We start from the raw sequence: 18,779 nt of genomic DNA, 5'->3' as shown, positions 1-18,779 counted from the left end.
CACCAACTCCACCCCACCCCACCCCTGGGACAGTCTTGCTCTGTCACCCAGGCAGACTGAAGGGCAGTGGCATGATCTCGGCTTACTGCAAACTCCGCCTCCTGGGTTCAAGCGATTCTCCTGCCTCAGCCTCCTGAGTAGCTGGGATTACAGGCACACGCCGCCACCACACCTAGCTAATTTTTTTTCTTTTTGTTTGAGACAGAGTCTCACTCTGTCACCAGATTGGAGTGCAGTGGCGCGATCTCTGCTCACTGTGCAGTCTCTGCTCTGACACCCTGCTTCAAGCGATTCTTCTGCCTTAGCCTCCTGAGTAGCTGGGATTACAGGCACGCACCACCACGCCTGGCCAATTTTTGTGTCTTTAGTGGAGACGGGGTTTCACCATGTTGGCTAGGATGGTCTCGATCTCCTGACCACGTGATCCGCCTGCCTTGGCCTCCCAAAGTGCTGGGATTACAGGCGTGAGCCACCATGCCTGGCCAACAACTCCTTTTTAAGAAGGCACTTTGAACTGCATTTGATTTTGTCTGTACCATTGCATCTCAGCTGTTAGTTCAGATTCATGAAATAGGAACATCACTGAATGTATAGAAAAAAGTTATGTGGGCCGGTTATATGAGCACTGAGTATGGATATATAAAATTTACAGCACTTTGGGAGGCCGAGACGGGCGGATCATGAGGTCAGGAGATCGAGACCATCCTGGCTAATACGGTGAAACCCCGTCTCTACTAAAAAATACAAAAAACTAGCCGGGCGATGAGGCGGGCGCCTGTAGTCCCAGCTACTCGGGAGGCTGAGACAGGAGAATGGCGTGAACCCGGGAGGCGGAGAATGCAGTGAGCTGAGAGCCGGCCACTGCACTCCAGCCTGGGCGGCAGAGCAAGACTCCGTCTCAAAAAAAATAAATAAATAAAAATAAAATAAAATTTACATAGTTTTCATTAGTTAGTTATACTACTCAGTTACACTGACTTATACCAGTTATACTAATTATGTTAAATCAAAAATAGCCATAATAGTACAAGTATATGGTAAATAAGAGTCATAGTGTGTACCATTTCTTCTTTATTGATTTAGGTTGTTTGAATTCTGTCGATCAGGATTCTGAGGCCTCATGACAAAGAGGGGGATGGTCAACGAGTGATAGTGAATTTTCACACCTGTGTACACCAAGTATTGGTCTTTCCCATTTTCTAAATACAAAATATAATCTTATATCTTTTTTCAGAATACTTTACATCCATAGCAACCTGTATGGATCTATTGCTATCTATATCATCTATCTATGTATATATATAAAGCCAGTAGATACTTGTATATTAAGGGGAGGTTAATGTCAAATTTGGAGATCAGGTTTTTTTGTGTGTGTGTTAGTGAAGTGCACCCTTAAAAAAAACCTGAGTAGGCTGTTTTATCCAGCTTCATGAAAGAATAGCACCATACGACACATGTTCAAAGAACTTTCTGATTTATCTCCATGTTCCTTTGGTAAGGGCAGGTACTAGTTATTTCTGTTTTGCAGGTGAGGAAATAGGCACGAAAGGTGCCTGCCTAAGGCAGCTAATGTAAATGTGCCCTGATGGATAGTCCAGTGTCCCCCACTGTGTGTAATTGTTCTCTCTTTAAGTGTTAGGTTATTTTATACAGCTTACTCAGTTTTGCCTTTTTCTCTTTTTGTGTTCATAGACTGGAAAAGTAAGAAGAGCTTTCCTGCCTTTTTAATTACCAAACTACTCTCAGTTTTCAGTGAATCAGTTCAAAGAAAGAATGCAGTCTTTCTATACCTGGTAAATATTTTCTGCTAAATAAAGCTATTAATTTAGTAGCATCTGATAAATCCAGGTGTTATGATGATTGCCTTTAATTTTGTGGAATGACTATTAAAATGACTTATCAAATATTTATTTTTTTATTTTTCACTCTGAAATTTGTTTGATACTTATTGATATGAAGGAGTGATGCTTGGGATGCCTGTGACCCAGCCAGCAATGGAAAATAGTTTAGGATTGGCCCTAGTTCTTAGACACTGGTCTCTTTTGAAAAAGTTGTGAAATCAATGGAAATAGGGTATATAAACAGATTTTTCATATCATCTTTATTCTGTGACAATATATCATTAGCATTAATTCCTGTGTGGTAGTTTAATAGAAGCACTTTGTAAATAATAGTTTTATAAAATTAATGTAGTAAGGAGAATATATAATCTACATTTTACCATTTTACAAATTACCTACGTGAAGATTAAAGAAGTAACTTGCGAAAGAAGTTCAGCTCACTAGTGTAGAACTGAGATAGACTCCAGTTCAGAATCTACATCTGACTCCTAGTCTAGTGCCTTTTTCATATTTTCGTTTTTAAGTACTTTAAGTATAATTTTACATGCCTAAGAGAACAAACAAACCATAGTGATGTTTCACATGGATTTTTCTTTTGATATAGCTTACAGTGTTACTATTAACAATATTAACAACCATTAATTAACTGGTATGTGCCTTTAAAACTTTCATATGTATTATTTTATTTAAGCCTACGAAGAACTACTGTCCGTTTTACACATGAAAAAACTGAGGCTCAGAAGGGCAGTCATATAGCTCAATATGCTAGAACTGGAGTTTAAACCTAGTTCTGTGTTATTTCAAAGCACGTTACTAAACTGTTTAGCCTGCTTATTTTTTAAATTAAAATTTGTGTGATCACAAATTCAACCCATCTCATGTTAACTAACACTGATTATGGAATCATTTCCTCTCTTAATTGACCTATACAAAAATCTCAACATTTTAGAGAGAGGTGAGGTAGTGTTGAGAAACCATATATTCCTCTGTAATGATTTTAACAAAGGAAATCATACAATTTTTATAATGTAATTCAAAGATATGAATCTTATCCCCTTTAAAAATGTTATGAAATATTTGTATATCATAAACTATGTTGAAGTTCAAGTAAACGAATTTGGACAAGTCCAAAGGAATATTTTGTATGGCTGAACATTCATCTCATGTTTTCACTTTTTATGGTTGATAAGCAATAATTTATTTTGCAAGACATTTTAAAACACTTTCCAAAATTAGCTGACACCTTTAATGAAAACAATTGATGTTATAGAAGAGTATCATTCAGAAATTAATATAGCATTTCACATCTGATGGGCCTAGGGGTAAATAAAGGTTTATTATCATGAATGAAACTGTAATGATGAAAAGTATGGAGAAAATTTATTCTTAGTAAAATAGCCAGAATGTCTGAGTTTGCCAAAACCAGGAAAATCTTTGCTTTAAAACCTGTCCTCATTCCCTGAAGTTCACCTTTCCTCAGGAATCTTTCATTAAGTTACTACCGCCACCTGCCTGGCCCAAAGAGGGTGGGGACACAGAGAATGTAGGCTATATATATATTTTTAAACGGCATCTCTCTCTGTTGCCCAGGCTGGAGTGCAGTGGTGAGATCTCCACTCACTGCAGCCTCCGCCTCCCAGGCTCATGTGATCCTCCCGCCTCAGCCTCCTGAGTAGCTGGTATTACAGGCATACACCACCACGCCCAGCTAATTTTTTTGTTTGTTTGTTTTATAGAGACGGGTTTGTGCCATGTTGCCCAGGCTGGTCTCAAACTCCTGAGCTCAGGCAGTCTGTCCGCCTTGGCCTCTCAAAGTGCAGGGATTACAGGCATGCGCCGCTGCACCCGGCTGAATGTGATATTTAAAATATCTCTTTTAATAGCTTATGTCATGTAACAATTTATTCCTGGTAAGGTGTGGAGATCTTATAGCAAATAATTTTTACTTACATGCATTTTAACCTATGCTATTCAAAATGAGAAATAAGGTGCATTTGATTGCCTAGCGCCTTTCTGTTTTGGGCAGTCCTATTTAGGGCTTTATACAAGGTGAGAAGCATTGACAGATAGTACTTTGATACTACTTTTTAGTAAAACTCTTTCACCTAAAGCTTATAAAGATGATGTGAAATTTATTGAGATTATCTGTCATTATGAAAAGATTACAAAATTGATTACCCTAAGAACACTTCTACCACTCATCCTGTGAGTAGAAGGGCAGAAGGGTGGAGCAGGGCTGGAGCAACTAAACAGTTCCTGAAATTCCTACTCTGTTGGGCGTATGCTAGACCTGCTCACATGTATTCTTTTATTTTTAGTATACATAGAAGTGTAGAAGTATAGGAAGTAGGGCAAAAAGAAGAAAAGCGTTGTGCATGGAATTATTCCCTCCTTTTTTGTTTGAACGGTCAACTTGTTAACCCTCCACATTCTTTCTTCATCTGCTTTTGGCAGCACCAGATACAGTTGATTGTTTCCAGTCTCTGAATCATAACTGCCTGGGATTGCTGTATAGTGTTCACCTGGCCAGAGGTGCTTCTTTTTTAAGTTTTCAGAAGACAACATTTATACTTCTTAAAAAATGTTATTTGAGGATTAAAACATGAGGAAAAAAGAAGAAAAGAAAACCACTAGTACTTCAGATGTGTTGAGATAGTCCTAACACTATTAAGGCTTTATTCTTAACTGTGTACAGTAAAGATGATTTTCTGGCCTGTGGATTGAAAGTCAGGTAAAAAGCATGGAAATACTCAAAAGCATCACTTAAATTTTTTTCTTGTACTAGGAGAAAATGTTTGACAGTTATATTTATTAAATATTTATCAAGATATAATACCATTATTTTTCTAATTCCTGATTACTTTCAAAACATATTATCTTAATTTTAAGGATAACCTTGGGAGACAGCATAATTATTCTCATTTTTCAAATGAGAAAATTAAGGTTCAGATGTTAGATTAGTTTTTTAGGAATGCCATAACAGGGTACTACAAACAACAGAAATGTATTGTCTCTCAGTTCTGGAGGCTAGAAGTCCAGAATAAGGTATTAGTAGGTTTGGTTCTTTCTGAGGGTTGTGAAGCAGAATCTGTTCCATCCCTCTCTTGTCTTCATTTGTTCTATGTCTGTCTCTGTTCAAATTTCCCCTTTATATAAGGACAGTAGTCATACTGGATTAGGGCCAATCCTACTGACCAGATCTTAACATTTGCAAAGGCCTATTTCTCACTAAAGTCGTATTTACAGGTACAAAAAGTGTAGACTTGAACGTCTTTTGGGGGAAGACACAGTTCAATCCATAACAATATAAGTCCTTGCCTCTCTTAAATAGTGTCTCGTAAGTAGGAAAGTTCGACATAGCACATTGTAGTGCCACTAAAATGATAGTTTTAAAAGAACATGACAATATATTTATAATACCACATTTAAATTTCATTTTCTAATATTATGTCTGGGGAGATTTTATTTTAAATTAACCAAGTTTCTAAAATATTAATAGAATTTTGGGTTGTAATGGTTTTCAAACCTTTTCTTCAAATAATAAGTGATGACACCAACTATGTAAAGTTATTCAAAACCCAGTGCTTAGATCTGGCTTTTAAGTCTGAACTTCCATTAATAAAATTAGACCTTTAAAATGTGGACTCCTCTACAATATCTTGAAATGTCCATCAGAATACTGTTTAAGTTGTTGCAAGAGCAATCTGACAGTGGAATATCTGTACATTTCGTATTTATGTAAAAATTGTGGTTTTACCAGTGTTAATACACATCTTGTGATTAGGGATTTCTGAGTGTTGGAGAGGTCAAAGCTACACTAGGATAACCCAAAAAAAACAAAAAAACAAAAAAAAAAAAAAAAAAACAAAAAATAAAACTGTAAGTGATTTGTTCATCTGCTACCTTTTTCTTTCTTTGCTGTTTTTTTAAATTTCAAAATAATTTCAGAAGTACAGAAAAAATGAAAGAACAGTGCAAAATAACTCATCCCTGCAACCTTTTGAGAGTAAGTTACTGACTTGATGCTCTGTCACCCCCAAATACTTTACTGTTCCTACAAATAAGGACATTCTTCATAGCAACAATACAAACATAAAACTCAGGAAATTAACACTGATAGATTACTATTGACTAATCTGTAGACCCTGTTCACATTTTGCCACTTGTCCCCAAAATGTCCCTTACACCAAAACAATCCAATCCAAGACTGCGCATTGGATTTAGTTATCATATCTCTTTACTGTTGTTCAATCTGGAATAGTTCCGTAAGTCTTTTTGATTTCTAGGGTCATGGCACTTTAGAAGAATACATTTTGTGGAGTGTTTTTGAATTTGGGTTTACCTGATGGTTCCGCATGATTAGATTCAAGTCATGCCATGCATGTTTGGCAGGAGGGTCACAGAGTGATGCTGTATTCTTACTGCATTCTTTCAGGTGGTGCAAAATTTTTATTTGTTTTTTTTTTTTTTTTTTGGACAGAGTCTTTCTCTGTCATCCAGGCTGGAGTGCAGTGACGTGATCTCGGCTCACTGCAGCCTCTGCCACCCAGGTTCAAGCAATTCTCCTGTCTCAGCCTTCCGAGTAGCTGGAACTACAGGTGCACACCACCATGCCTGGCTAATTTTTCTATTTTTAATAGAAATGGGGTTTCACTATATTGGTGATGCTGGTCTCGAACTCCCAACCTCAGGTGATCCGCCTGCCTCGACCTCCCAAAGTGCTGGGATTACTGGCCTGAGCCACCGCACCTGGCCTGTTTTTTGACTGATTGCGTTACCTTTGATCACTTAAGGTGATGTTTGTCAGTCTTCTGTAAAGTTGTGCTTCTCTTTATAATTAATAATTATTTTATGGGGAAACTGTAAATTTTCATCACCAAGTTTTCATTTACTAGATTTAATAGTGGTTCTCCCTCCCTCCCTCCCTGCCTCCCTCTCTCTATCCCTTCCTTCCTCCCAGATCTCACTCTGTCACCCAAGCTGGAGTACAGTGGCATAATCATAGCTCACTGAAGCTTCAAACTCCTGAGCTTAAGAGATACTCCCACCTCAGCTTCTTGAGCAGCTGAGACTACAGGTGCATGCCACCACACCTGGCTGACTTGTACATTTTTTGTAGAGACAGGATCTCACTCTGTTGTTCAGGCTGATCTCAAACTCCTGCACTCAAGTAATCTGTCTGCCTAGGCCTCCAGGAGTGCTGGGATTACAGGCGTGAACCACCATACCTGGCCTTTTGTTATTTTTTAACTGAACTAATTACTGTGATGGTTTTCAAATATTGATTTCCTAATTATATTGTTCTACATTATTTGGCATTCTATAAGGAAAAGCTTTCTCTTCTCTATATTTATTTATATCTGTATGGACTCCTGAATTCCTTTAAGTAATAGTTATAATTCACTCATTTTTTTTCTTGTCCAGATTGTCTAAAATTTGGCTAATGGGAATCCCTTCAAACTGGTCTTGTATCTTTTTCACATATTCCCATAGTTTTAAAAGTACTTCCACTAATAGTTTTTTTGTCGTTGTTTTTGTTTTTGTTTCTTTTGAGAATCCCTGTTTTATTAATGGTAGAAAGTAGTGTTTAGAAATCAAGATGTGGGTGCCAAGTATGCTTATTGCTGTAGGGGTATTATTGCCCCCAGGCACTCCAATGGACAGAACTAGAGAATAGAATATATGTATATGTGTGTGTATTTTACTGAAAGCTGTGTTTCTTTCTGCATTTATATATTTTGAAAACCATTGACTTTATACCAAAACCTCTAATTCCAATTTAGTATTATAGAGTTGATTGTAGTGTTTTCTCTGTTTAAGGTTTTAGTTCCTTTCCCCAACAGTGGTACACTTAACTCTCATTATCCTTAAAATACTTACTACAGTTTCTCTCTCCACATAACCATTCTCCTCGTTGCTGCTCCCTGCTCAATTTCCTAAGTGGATGCCTGCCTTGCTCAGCCCCATCTAATGACTTTTGGACTGAATTATGAAAAAAAGTTCATTTTTTAAATGACAAATATTAAATTGGACAAATTCGCTTCTACTACACCACCCTTTGGTTAATTTGCTTCCTCTATGCTTATTTATTTTTAATTTGGAACCCTATTAGTTCCATGTTGATGGAAATTCTTTGAGATTTTTTTTAAATTAAGTTTAATTAGGCATTTTATATTATCTTAATCTTACTCTTAGGAGCTGTTACATTTAAGGTGTTAAAGATAATTAGCTGGCTAACTAGAGATGCTCTGAACATTGATTATTTTTAATTTCAAGGCATATAATCAGTTTAAAATGAATTGCTTTCATTATATGAAAACATTCCATCATTTATGAAGAACAATAAGACTTTTAATGTTTTAAGTCAATTCTGGTCTCATTTGCCTCAGCTCTAAATTCTTTTCATAGAACATTATTTATGAACAAATAATGCCAGAAAATAAGATGAATTCCAAAAAACTCCGGGAGTTACTATATGTGTGAAGATGATTTATGTGCAGATTTTTTCTTACTAGAATGGTCTAGGGATATTGATTAACTTTAGAATTTGTTAGCAAAATATAAATAGCAAATATAAAAAGAATATTTAACTCCTAAACTGTTAGAGAGGGGAAGAAAGAGGAATGAAGAAATTACATTTGATATTAAAAACCAGGAAAGAAGGGGAAGGGAGATCCACAATAAAGAACAGCTAAAGTAAATAAAAACTATAAAATGACATGATGGGAAAAGGCCAAATATATCAGTAATCACAAAAAAATTAGTAAATGGGTTAAACAAACCTCTACTCAGATTGGATTTTTAAAAAATGAAATGAAAATCCTATCTATCTCTTTTCATAAGTGACACACCTAAAACCAAATGACACAGAAAAAATGATTAATGAATCTATGGAGCTATGCCAGTCAAATAGGATAAAAACAAAAGAGCTGTTATACAGTAAATTCTGAGGCCAAAAACGGGAGGGAGGTAGATAAAGGAAGATAATGTGGAAGTGATAAAGGAATAGTTTACCAAGCAGAAATGTCCATGTACATAAAAATGTTTAATATAATATGCCTAATCAATAGACATAATTACCACGATGACAGAGATGTTAGGATTATCTGACAAGGATTTTAAAGCAGCTGTCATAAAAATGCTTCAATGAGTAATTACGGACATACTTGAAACAAATGAAAAAAAATGTGAAGTCTGAGTAAAGAAATAGGCCTCAGTAAATAGAAAATATAAAGAAAAACTAAATAGAAATTTTTGAACAGACAGCTACAATATCTGGATTAAAACTCACTGTGTAGTCTCACAACAGAATGGAGGAGACAGAATGAACTGGAAGATGGAACAATAGAAATTACCCAATCTGAACAAGAAAGAGAAAAGAGAACAAATAATCAATGGACCCTTAGGGACTTTTAGGACTAAAGCAAAAAGATCTACAACAAAAGTTCTAACATTCATCTGAGTACTGGGAGGAGAGGAGAAAGAGGGTGGGGCTGAAAAGTACTTTCAGTACACTAACTGAAAACTCCCCAAATTTGGTAGAAGACATATACCCATATGGATTTAAGAAACTGAGCAAATTTAAAGCAGAAAATTTTCACCAAAAAAAAAAAAAAAAATCTCCAAGACACATTTTTAATAAAACTTACATAAACTGGAGACAAAGGAAAAATCTTGAAAACAGAGAGAAATGACATCTTACCTATGGGAAAAACAATTCCAGGGATAGTGGATTTCTTAGCAGAAACCATGGAGGCCATGAGGCTAAGGCATAGTATTTTTCAGGTAGAGGGAGAGCTCAAACTCCCCCAAATCTATATCTAGCAAAATATCCTTCAGGAATGAAGGGCGAAATCAAGACATTGTTAGGTGAAGGAAAAGAAAGAAAATTTACCTCCAGCAGACCTACCCTGAAAGAATGACTACCATAGTTTATAATGGAACTGAAAAATTCCTGTCGTTTGGTGACGTCTTGATTCTGGCCCTGTGTAGGCCTAGTTTAGTTTGAGTCTTAGTTTTTAACAAAAAAATATTTTAAATAGAAAAGCTCACAGAAAGGATGTAAAGAAAGAAAATATTTTGTGCAACTATATAACATCTTTGTATTTTAAGCTACTATGGGTTATTACAAAATTATTTATTTATTTATTTATTTATTTATTTATTTATTTATTTATGGAGACAGAGTCTTGCTGTGTTGCCTAGGCTGGAGTGCAGTGGCGCAATCTTGGCTCACTGCAACCTCCACCTCCTTGGTTCAAGCAGTTACCCTGCACACCAAGCCTGGCTAATTTTTTTCTTGTTTGTGTGTGGTTTTTTTCTTTTTTTTTTTTTGAGACGGAGTCTCACTCTGTCGCCCAGACTGGTACGATCTCGGCTCACTGCAACCTCCGTCTGCTGGGTTCAAGCCATTCTCCTGCCTCAGCCTCCTGAGTAACTGGGATTACAGGCATGCGCCACCACCCCCAGCTAATTTTGTATTTTGCTTTTGTTTTGTTTTGTTTTTTTTTTAGTGGAGACGAGGTTTCACCATTTTGGTCAGTCCTGACCTCATGATCTGCCCACCTTGGCCTCCCAAAGTGCTGGGATTACAGGTGTGAGCCACTGCGCCCGGCCAATTTTTTTTTATTTTTTTATTTTTTTTTGGAGATAGAGTCTTGCTCTATCGCCCAGTCTGGAGTACAGTGGCATAATCTCAGCTCACTGCAACCTCCACCTCCCGGGTTAAGTGATTATCCTGCCTCAGCATCCCAAATAGTGGAATTACAAGCGTGTGCCACCACGCCCAACTAATTTTTGTATTTTTAGTAGAAACGAGGTTTCACCTAGTTTGTTGTTGGCCAGGTGGGTCTCGAACTCCTGACTTCAAGTAATCTACCCGCCTCAGCTTCCCTAAAGTGCTGGGATTACAGGTATGAGCCACCACACCTGGCTAAAAGTCAAGTATTTTTTTTAATGAAAAGTTTACAAAGTAAATAAGTTACAGTGAGCTAAGGTTAATTTATTATTCAAGAAAGAAAAATTTATTTTTATAAATTGAGTGTAGCCTAAGTGTAAAGGCTTTCTCTGTTGACACTAGGGTACAGTAATGTCTTAGGCCTTCATTCACATTCACTCACAACCCCCTCACTGGCTCACCCACAGCAATTTCTGGTCCTGCAAGTCCCATTCATGGTAAGTGCCCTATACAGGTATACCATTTTTAATCTTTTATACTGTATTTTTACTGTATCTTTTCTATGTTTATGTATGTTTAGATATTCAAATACCATTTTAGAAATACTTGTTAGAAATACAAGTACCATTGTGTTACAGTTGCCTACAGTATTCACACTAACATGCTGTATAGATTTGTAGCCTAGGAACTATAGGCTATGCCGTATAGCCTGGGCATATAGTAGGCTATACCATCTAGTTTTTTGTAAGTATGTTCACACAATGATGAAACCACCAAATGACATATTTCTTAGAACATAGCCCCATTGTTAAACAAAGTATGACTGTATACTCGGTTGTAAATCCAACAAAATATATACAGGATTTGTATGCTGAGAACCACAAAATGCTGATGAGAAAAATCAAGGAAGATACAGAGTAAGAGAGAGATATACTATATTCAGGGATTAGAAGGCGTAACATAGGAAAGATCAGTTCTCCCCAAATTTATATACAGGTTTAATGCAATTTCTGTCAAAATTCTCACATACTTTTTTTCTAGACATGAACAAGATTATTCTAAAATTAATATGGAAATACAAAGGAATTGAAATAGCCGAAAAAATTTTGAAGAAGAATAAGAGTCAGTTACCCCAATTTCAAGATGTATTATATAGCCACAAGAATGAAGCCTGAGAGTATTGGTGGAGGGATTAACACAGATCAACGGAACGGAGTATCGAACCCAGAAATTGACCCAGAGACATATAGCCAACTTATTTGTGACTAAGGTACAAAAGCAATTCAATGGTGTAAGGATAGTCTTTTTGACAAATGACTGAAGAAAAAAACGAAACAGGAACTCAACCTAAACCTCACATTAAAAAAAAAAAAAAAAAAAATCTTCAGGATGCAGGATTTGGTGAACAGTTTTTAAACATGGCACCAAACCTAACAGTCCATAAAAAAATTGATAAATTGGCTCATCAAAATTAAAATAATTTTGCTATGTGCAAACCTCTGTTAAGAGGATGAAAAGACGTGGTCCACAGTGGGAGAAAATATTTGCAAAGAACATATCTGATAAGGGACTCCTGTCTACAATATATAAAGAACTTTCAAAATTCAACCCTAAGGAAACAATTCATTAGAAAATGAAATTTTTGGATTTTTTTAGAACTCCTGTAATCCCAGCACTTTGGGAGGCCGAGGCAGGCAGATCACAAGGTCAGGAGTTCAAGACCAGCCTGGCCAAGATGGTGAAACCTCGTCTCTACTAAAAATACAAAATATTAGCTGAGCATGGTGGCACGCACCTGTAATCCCAGCTACTTGGGAGGCTGAGGCAGAGAATTGCTTGAACCCTGGAGGCGGAGGTTGCAGTGAGCCGAGATTGCGCCACTGCACTCCAGCCTGGGCAACAGAGTGAGACTCCATCTCAGGAAAAAAAAAAGAAAACTTCAAAAGAAAGAAATAGACATGTCACTGAAGAGACTGTATGGATGGCAAATAAGCACATAAAAGGGTGTTCAGTATTACTAGCCACTAGGGAAATGCAAATTAAGATCACCATAAGCTGTCACTGCACACCTACTGGAACAGCTAAAATAAAAAATAGTGACAATACCAAATGCTAGTAGATTTGGAGAAGCAGATCTCTCTTACATTGTCTGTGGTAATGTGGTAAAGTGGTATAGGTATTCTGAAAAATATCTGACAATTTCTTAAAAAATGAAACAGTTCAGGCATGGTAGTTCCTGCCTGTAATCCCAATACTTAGGAAGTCTGAGGTGGGAGGATGACTTGAGCCCAGGAGACCCAGACCATCCTGGGCAACACAGGGAGACCCTGTCTCTACAAAAATAAAAATAAGCCAGGCATTGTGGTGTGCACCTATGATCCCAGCTACCTGGGAGGCTGAGGTGGGAGGATTGCTTGAGCTTGGGAGGTTGAGGCTGTAGTAAGCTGTGATTACACCACTGAAAGTCCAGCCTGGGTAACAAAAGTGAGACCCTGTCTCCAAACAACAATAACAAAATCCCTAAACCTAATACACATAGAGTTTGAATATTTGTCCCCGCCCAGCACTCGTGTCAAATTGTAATCTCCAGTGTTGGAGGTGGGGCCTGGTGGGAAGTGTTTGGATTATGGGGGTGGATCCCTCATAGCTTAGTGCGGTCTTCTTGATAGTGAGTTCTCACGGGATCTGGTCATTTTAAAGTGTGTGGCAACCCCTCCCCAATCTCTGTCTCTCTTGCTCCTGCTTTTGCCATATGGCATGCCTGCTCCTGCCTTCACCTTCTACCGTGATTGTAAGCCTCCTGAGGTCTCCTCAAAAGCAGATGCTACTCTGCTTCCTATACAGCCTGCAGAACCTGAGCCAATTAAACCTCTTTTCTTATACATTACCCACCCTCAAGCATTTCTTTATAGCAATGCAAGAGTGGCCTAATACATACACCCTATGCACTAGCAGTCTCACTTCTGTGCAATTATTGCAGAGAAATAAAAAATTATGTTCACATAAAAATATGTATACAGATGTGCTTTACATATTATATGTAAGAGTCCTGTATCAGAAATGTGCTTTGTAAATATTTTCCCTCAGTGTGGACTTGTCATCCTCTGTACATCCTATGTACGAATGTTTATAGCAGGTTTATTTTAATAGCCTAAAACTTAGAAACAGCCAAAAAGTCCCTCAATAAGTAAATGCCGAGCAAACAGTGGGGTATTGTTGAGCGTGGCGCCTCATGCCTGTAATCCCAGCTACTTGGGAGACAGAAGTGGGATGATGGCTCGTTCAAGACCAGCCTGAGCAACATAGTGAGAACTTGTCTCTAAAAAAAAATTTTTTTTTTTTTTATTAGCCAGGTGTGGTGACGTACTGGTAGTCCCAGCTACTTGGGAGGCTAAGGCGGGATGATCGATTGAGCCCAGGAGTTCGAGGCTGCAGTGAACTATGATTACACCACAGCACTCCAGTCTGGGCAACAGAGAGATACCCCATCTCTTAAAAATAAATAAATAAACCCTGAAATTAAAAAACAAACTACAGGACATCTGTACCATGGAATACTTAATATTCAGCAAGAAAAAGGAATAACTATTGATACACACAAAAGCTTGGTTGGATCTCAAAGGCATACATAATGCCGAGTAAAAAATGCCAATCTCAAATGGTCATGTTACTGTATGTTTCCACTTGTATAACGTTACCAAGATGACCAGCTATAAAGGTAGATAGCAGATTAGTGGTTGTCAGGGATTAGAAATATCCCGAGGGATAGGAGTTGGTGTGACTGTCATGGGGTAGCAGGACAGAATTCTGTGTGATGAAATAGTTCTGTATCTTGATGGCAGTGATAGTTACAGGAACCTGCACATGTGACCTTAAAATGATGTAGAAGTATACTTTATATGAAGATCAGTTGTTTGGATTTAATATAATAGTGTAGTTACATAAGACGTAACTAATGGAGAAATTAATGAATGGTACATGGGATCCATCTTTGAAGATTCCTTTGCATTTCTAATAATTTCAAAATAAAAAGTTAAAAGCAAAAGAGAGGGATATAATAATTGCTATAGGATTTCAGAGGAGGAAATAGTTCCTTAATCACTAGGAGAATGAGGGAAGACCTGAGGCCATAGCTTTTGAATAGTTTTTATAGGATAGGTAGACTTTTCATGAAACAATACAGGGAAAAGAAGGGTATTTTAGACAGATTGAGGTAAATAAATGTTTATGGAATGACTACCACTGTATTATTATTAAGAAATGTTAATAACATCTGATTAGGCTGAAGAAAACTTTAATGAATTGAGTGTATCTTTAGATTTTATATCTGATATAGAACTCTGGGATATTTGTTACCCTTGTGTTGTCACACAGATTCTGGAAGCCTGAGTGTAACAGATAGAGAGAAAACATAAATTACCAGTATCAGAAATTAAATGGAACAGTTCAAAAAATGGATGGAAATAATCAAAACTGCCTGGGTTTTAAGCAAAACAAGGCTTATTTTTTCATGGATTTAAGAAATTGAATCAGAGAAGAAGTCACATTTTCTTTGTTGAAATAGGAGAACTCTAATATTATTTTTATTTTTTGAGATGAAGTCTCACTCTGTCACCCAGGCTGGAGTGCAGTGGCACGGTCTAGGCTCGCTGCGACTTCCGCCTCTTGGGTTCAAGCAATTCTTGTGCCTCAGCCTCCTGAGTAGCTGGAACTATGGGTGCACACCACCACAGCTGACTACATTTTTGTATATTTAGTAGAGATAGGGTTTTACCATGTTGGCCCGGCTGGTCTTGAACTGCTGACCTCAGGTGATCCTCCTGCCTTCACCTCTCAAAGTGCTGGGATTAGAGGCATGAGCCACCACGCCTGGCTAGAACTCTAATATTAGACAACAATGTCAAGACAACTTACTATGTAGGCCTATGTTAAAACTCCATAGTGACCTATTCTTTTTCTCCCTGGAATGTTCATAGTTTGTAATTACACATTTTGATGATTGCTTAATATTTCTATTATTCAATTACAAGCTCTCTGAACCTTGTCCTTGCCGAGACCAGTGGAGACCCTAACCCAACAGCACTAGAGGAATTAAAGACACACACACAGAAATACAGAGTGTGGAGCGGGAATCAGGGGGCTGACAGCCTTCAGAGCTAAGAGCCACGAACAGTTTTACCCACATATTTGTTGACAGCAAGCCAGTGATAAGCATTGTTTCTATAGATTATAGATTAACTAAAACAAAGGGATGAGAAACAAAGGGATGGGCTCTGGCTAGTTATCTGCAGCAGGAACATGTCCTTAAGGCACAGATCGCTCATACTAGTGTTTTTGGTTCAGGAACACTTAAGCGGTTTTCCGCTTTGGGTGGGCCAAGTGTTCCTTGCCCTCATTCTGGTAAACCAGCAACCTTCAGCGTGGGTGTCATAGCCATCAAGAGCATGTCACAGTGCTGCAGAGATTTTGTTTATGGCCATTTTTGGGGCCTGTTTATGGCCAGATTTGGGGACCTGTTCCCAACACATTCTTGTCTTCCCAATTCCTATCCCTGTGCCTGAAAGCACTTAGTAAATACTTGTTGAATCTATTAATGGTCAAAATCAATGACTTGGCAAAACACTTTAGAATGAAAGAAATACAGTCATGGAAGTAAAGAAACAGTATGGTAGGATAGGATCATGTAGGATAGGCTAGACAGATAAGTTTAGTGAAGTGGTAAAACTTTAATAGAGCTACACAAAGATTTAAGCTTTTACAACCAAGAAATTCAGGATTGGATTTTGTAATAGGTTTAAAGAATGCCAGATTGTTAGAGTGAGCAGTAGATGAGCTATGTATATAGGTGTAAAAATGTAATATAGCACAGGTTAAAAGAGACCAGAAACATGTCATCCTGCTTTCCACTAGTGTGGTAGCTTTCTCAGTGAACCACCATTTAAATGACTTGATGAGATTAACTGACAGCCCATTCCTGTTTGAAGCACTGTCTGATTTCCTGTAGCATGCTGAAGACTTACATCATGGTATGTCTACCAGTTGAGTTGTAAAGTTACCAAGAACCATTTACTTGTTTGTGCTCCCAATACTGCTCATGCTAGTTGTACTAATTTTAATCACATTATTTATTTATTTATTATTTTTTATTATTATTTGGGATCCAGACTCAAAGGAAGGGCTTTGGCCCCCAAAATTGGTGAATGAATGCATATTTGTATGCTTTGGGTTAAAATACAATGATTATGTATATGTGTTTATGATATTTAGGTTGACCATTTTGTTCATTCAGCCAACTGACTACTGATCGGAGTCTCATGGGATAAGAATTTTTACCCATTTTATTTTATTTGTCTTCCTCTCATGCCTCCGTAGTGTGCCTGAGTCCCCAACCCCCACCATACCTCGGCTCTCTGTTTAGTAGCTATGTGACCCTAAGGGTCATTAACTAGGCCTCAGTTTACTTTTTATGAAGATTGTCCTTCAGATTGCTTGTTATGAATAGCCACGTTGATAAAGTATCTTTCATGGTATCTGCCCATCTAGATTTTTAGTAAATGATAGAAATTCCATTAAGTATTTTAAAAGCTTTTTTTTGCGGGGGGAGGGGACACTGAGAGCCCCATAATGTAACCTTAGAGGGTATCATTTACATAGTCTGTGATGTAGTTGACAAGAATGGTGGCAGTGCCAATACCTGTCACTTGATTCTGAGTCTAAAATTTTCAAATCCTGGAATGTTCTTTCATATTTGGTGGACATTAGTAAATTGATTTTAGGCTGAACGTGTGTGATGTGTTTTTTGGACTTTTTTTGTAAATAATTATTGATAATATTTGAGGTACTAAGTATTTTTATTACTGAGTGTTGAAATATCATTGTTTTCTGTAAGTTAATAGGACGCTAAATTATTGGTAGATTGGAAAAGAGACAAAGGTTGGAAAGGATAATGGTGTACTGTTGAGATTGCCTGGGGTGAAACCTGTGAAACTAAAAGATACAGGCACCCCCCATGATACAGAAAGGAGGTAACAGGGAATAATTGTTGAGTCAGACATTTCTACTTGTTCAGCTAGGTATACGGTTAGTACAGAATAGAGGGTACAAATGGCTATTCATATAGAACATGACCAGGCTGGGTGTTAATGATTTAGTAAGGTAGAGTATAGGCCAATCTCAGTTCACTCTCACATAAAAAGTATGTTTTAAAACACTAGTTTGTGATTTAGTTGTCATTGCCCTCAATTTCATTTCTAATGATACCTACACTGGCCCATAAGATCATGAGTGTAAAAATATTTTAATACTAGTAGTGTTGGCTGGGCATGGTGGCTCAAGCCTGTAATCCCAGCACTTTGGGAGGCCGAGGCGGGTGAATCATGAGGTGAGGAGTTTGAGACCAGCCTGGCTAACGTGGTGAAACCCCGTCTCTACTAAAAATACAAAAATTAGCCTGACTTGGTGGCAGGCACCTGTAATCCCAGCTACTTGGGAGGCTGAGGCAGGAGAATCGCTTGAAACCAGAAGGCTGAGGTTGCAGGAAACCGAGATTGCACCACTGCATTCTAGCACGGGCAAAAGAGCGAAACTCCATCTCAAAAAAAAAAAAAAACCAAAACAAAACCACCAGTTTCTGGGTCCTGGAAGAGCATTTGTCCCCTCTTTTAGGGGGAAAAAAAAAAAAGCCTACATTTTAGGCATAGTTGTGAAATACATGAATTTGAATTTGCCCTTTCAGCTCCTTTTTATACTTCTATATGTTACTACTATTTCCTATTATTACTACCTTCTATGAACCCTTTACCCCCATTACCCCACCCCCAATCCAGATCCTCTATATATCAGTTATTTTATTATTTATTGGCCTCTTCTCTAGTAGAAACAACCATTGCCTCACTAATCAACTCCTAAACTAGGTGTTAAATGAAAGCAGTGGGATTGGATTAATTCATGCTCAAGTGTGAATGACCGACAATCCCACAAACCTCTTAAAAATAGTTTTCCTTTGTACAAAGGGTGTTCTTTCTAGGTTGTTTTAATCTAATTGATTCTTTGCTATTGTTTCAGACAGATGACCAAGTGAAACAGACATTTGAACTTTGTTCAATGTCTGTGGGAAAAGCTGTTATTTTCTTCTTTTGGACATAAATGTGCCGTGGCTGGGGAGTACAGGCAAGAGATGGTGGCCATCCCTCTCCCAATCCATCTATGGAGGCTTGGACAAACTCCTGGTGTTTAAACTTCCCCTCTAAAATTAGTAAGGT

General features: G+C 37.6%; 1 protein-coding gene across 2 annotated transcripts in view; it reads left to right on the top strand.

Annotated features, from left to right (window-relative positions):
- The window catches only part of POU2F1 (POU class 2 homeobox 1), a 208,276-nt gene that overhangs the window by 88,459 nt on the left and 101,038 nt on the right, over window positions 1-18,779 (top strand). The window contains exon 2 of one of the 2 annotated variants that reach the window (XM_017867606.1): window positions 1,693-1,793. The exons of the other annotated variant lie outside the window; for it this stretch is intronic. The gene's annotated coding sequence lies outside the window, so the exon portion shown is untranslated. The remainder of the gene's footprint in view (window positions 1-1,692; window positions 1,794-18,779) is intronic. 2 annotated transcript variants of the gene reach the window in all.

The sequence above is a fragment of the Rhinopithecus bieti genome, unplaced genomic scaffold, assembly GCF_001698545.2.
Source record: "Rhinopithecus bieti isolate Rb0 unplaced genomic scaffold, ASM169854v2 scaffold_3763, whole genome shotgun sequence".
In the NCBI taxonomy this organism is placed as follows: domain Eukaryota; kingdom Metazoa; phylum Chordata; class Mammalia; order Primates; family Cercopithecidae; genus Rhinopithecus; species Rhinopithecus bieti.
The sequence above is the reverse complement of the archived record's forward strand: the minus strand, read 5'-3'. Positions and strand labels throughout refer to the sequence as shown.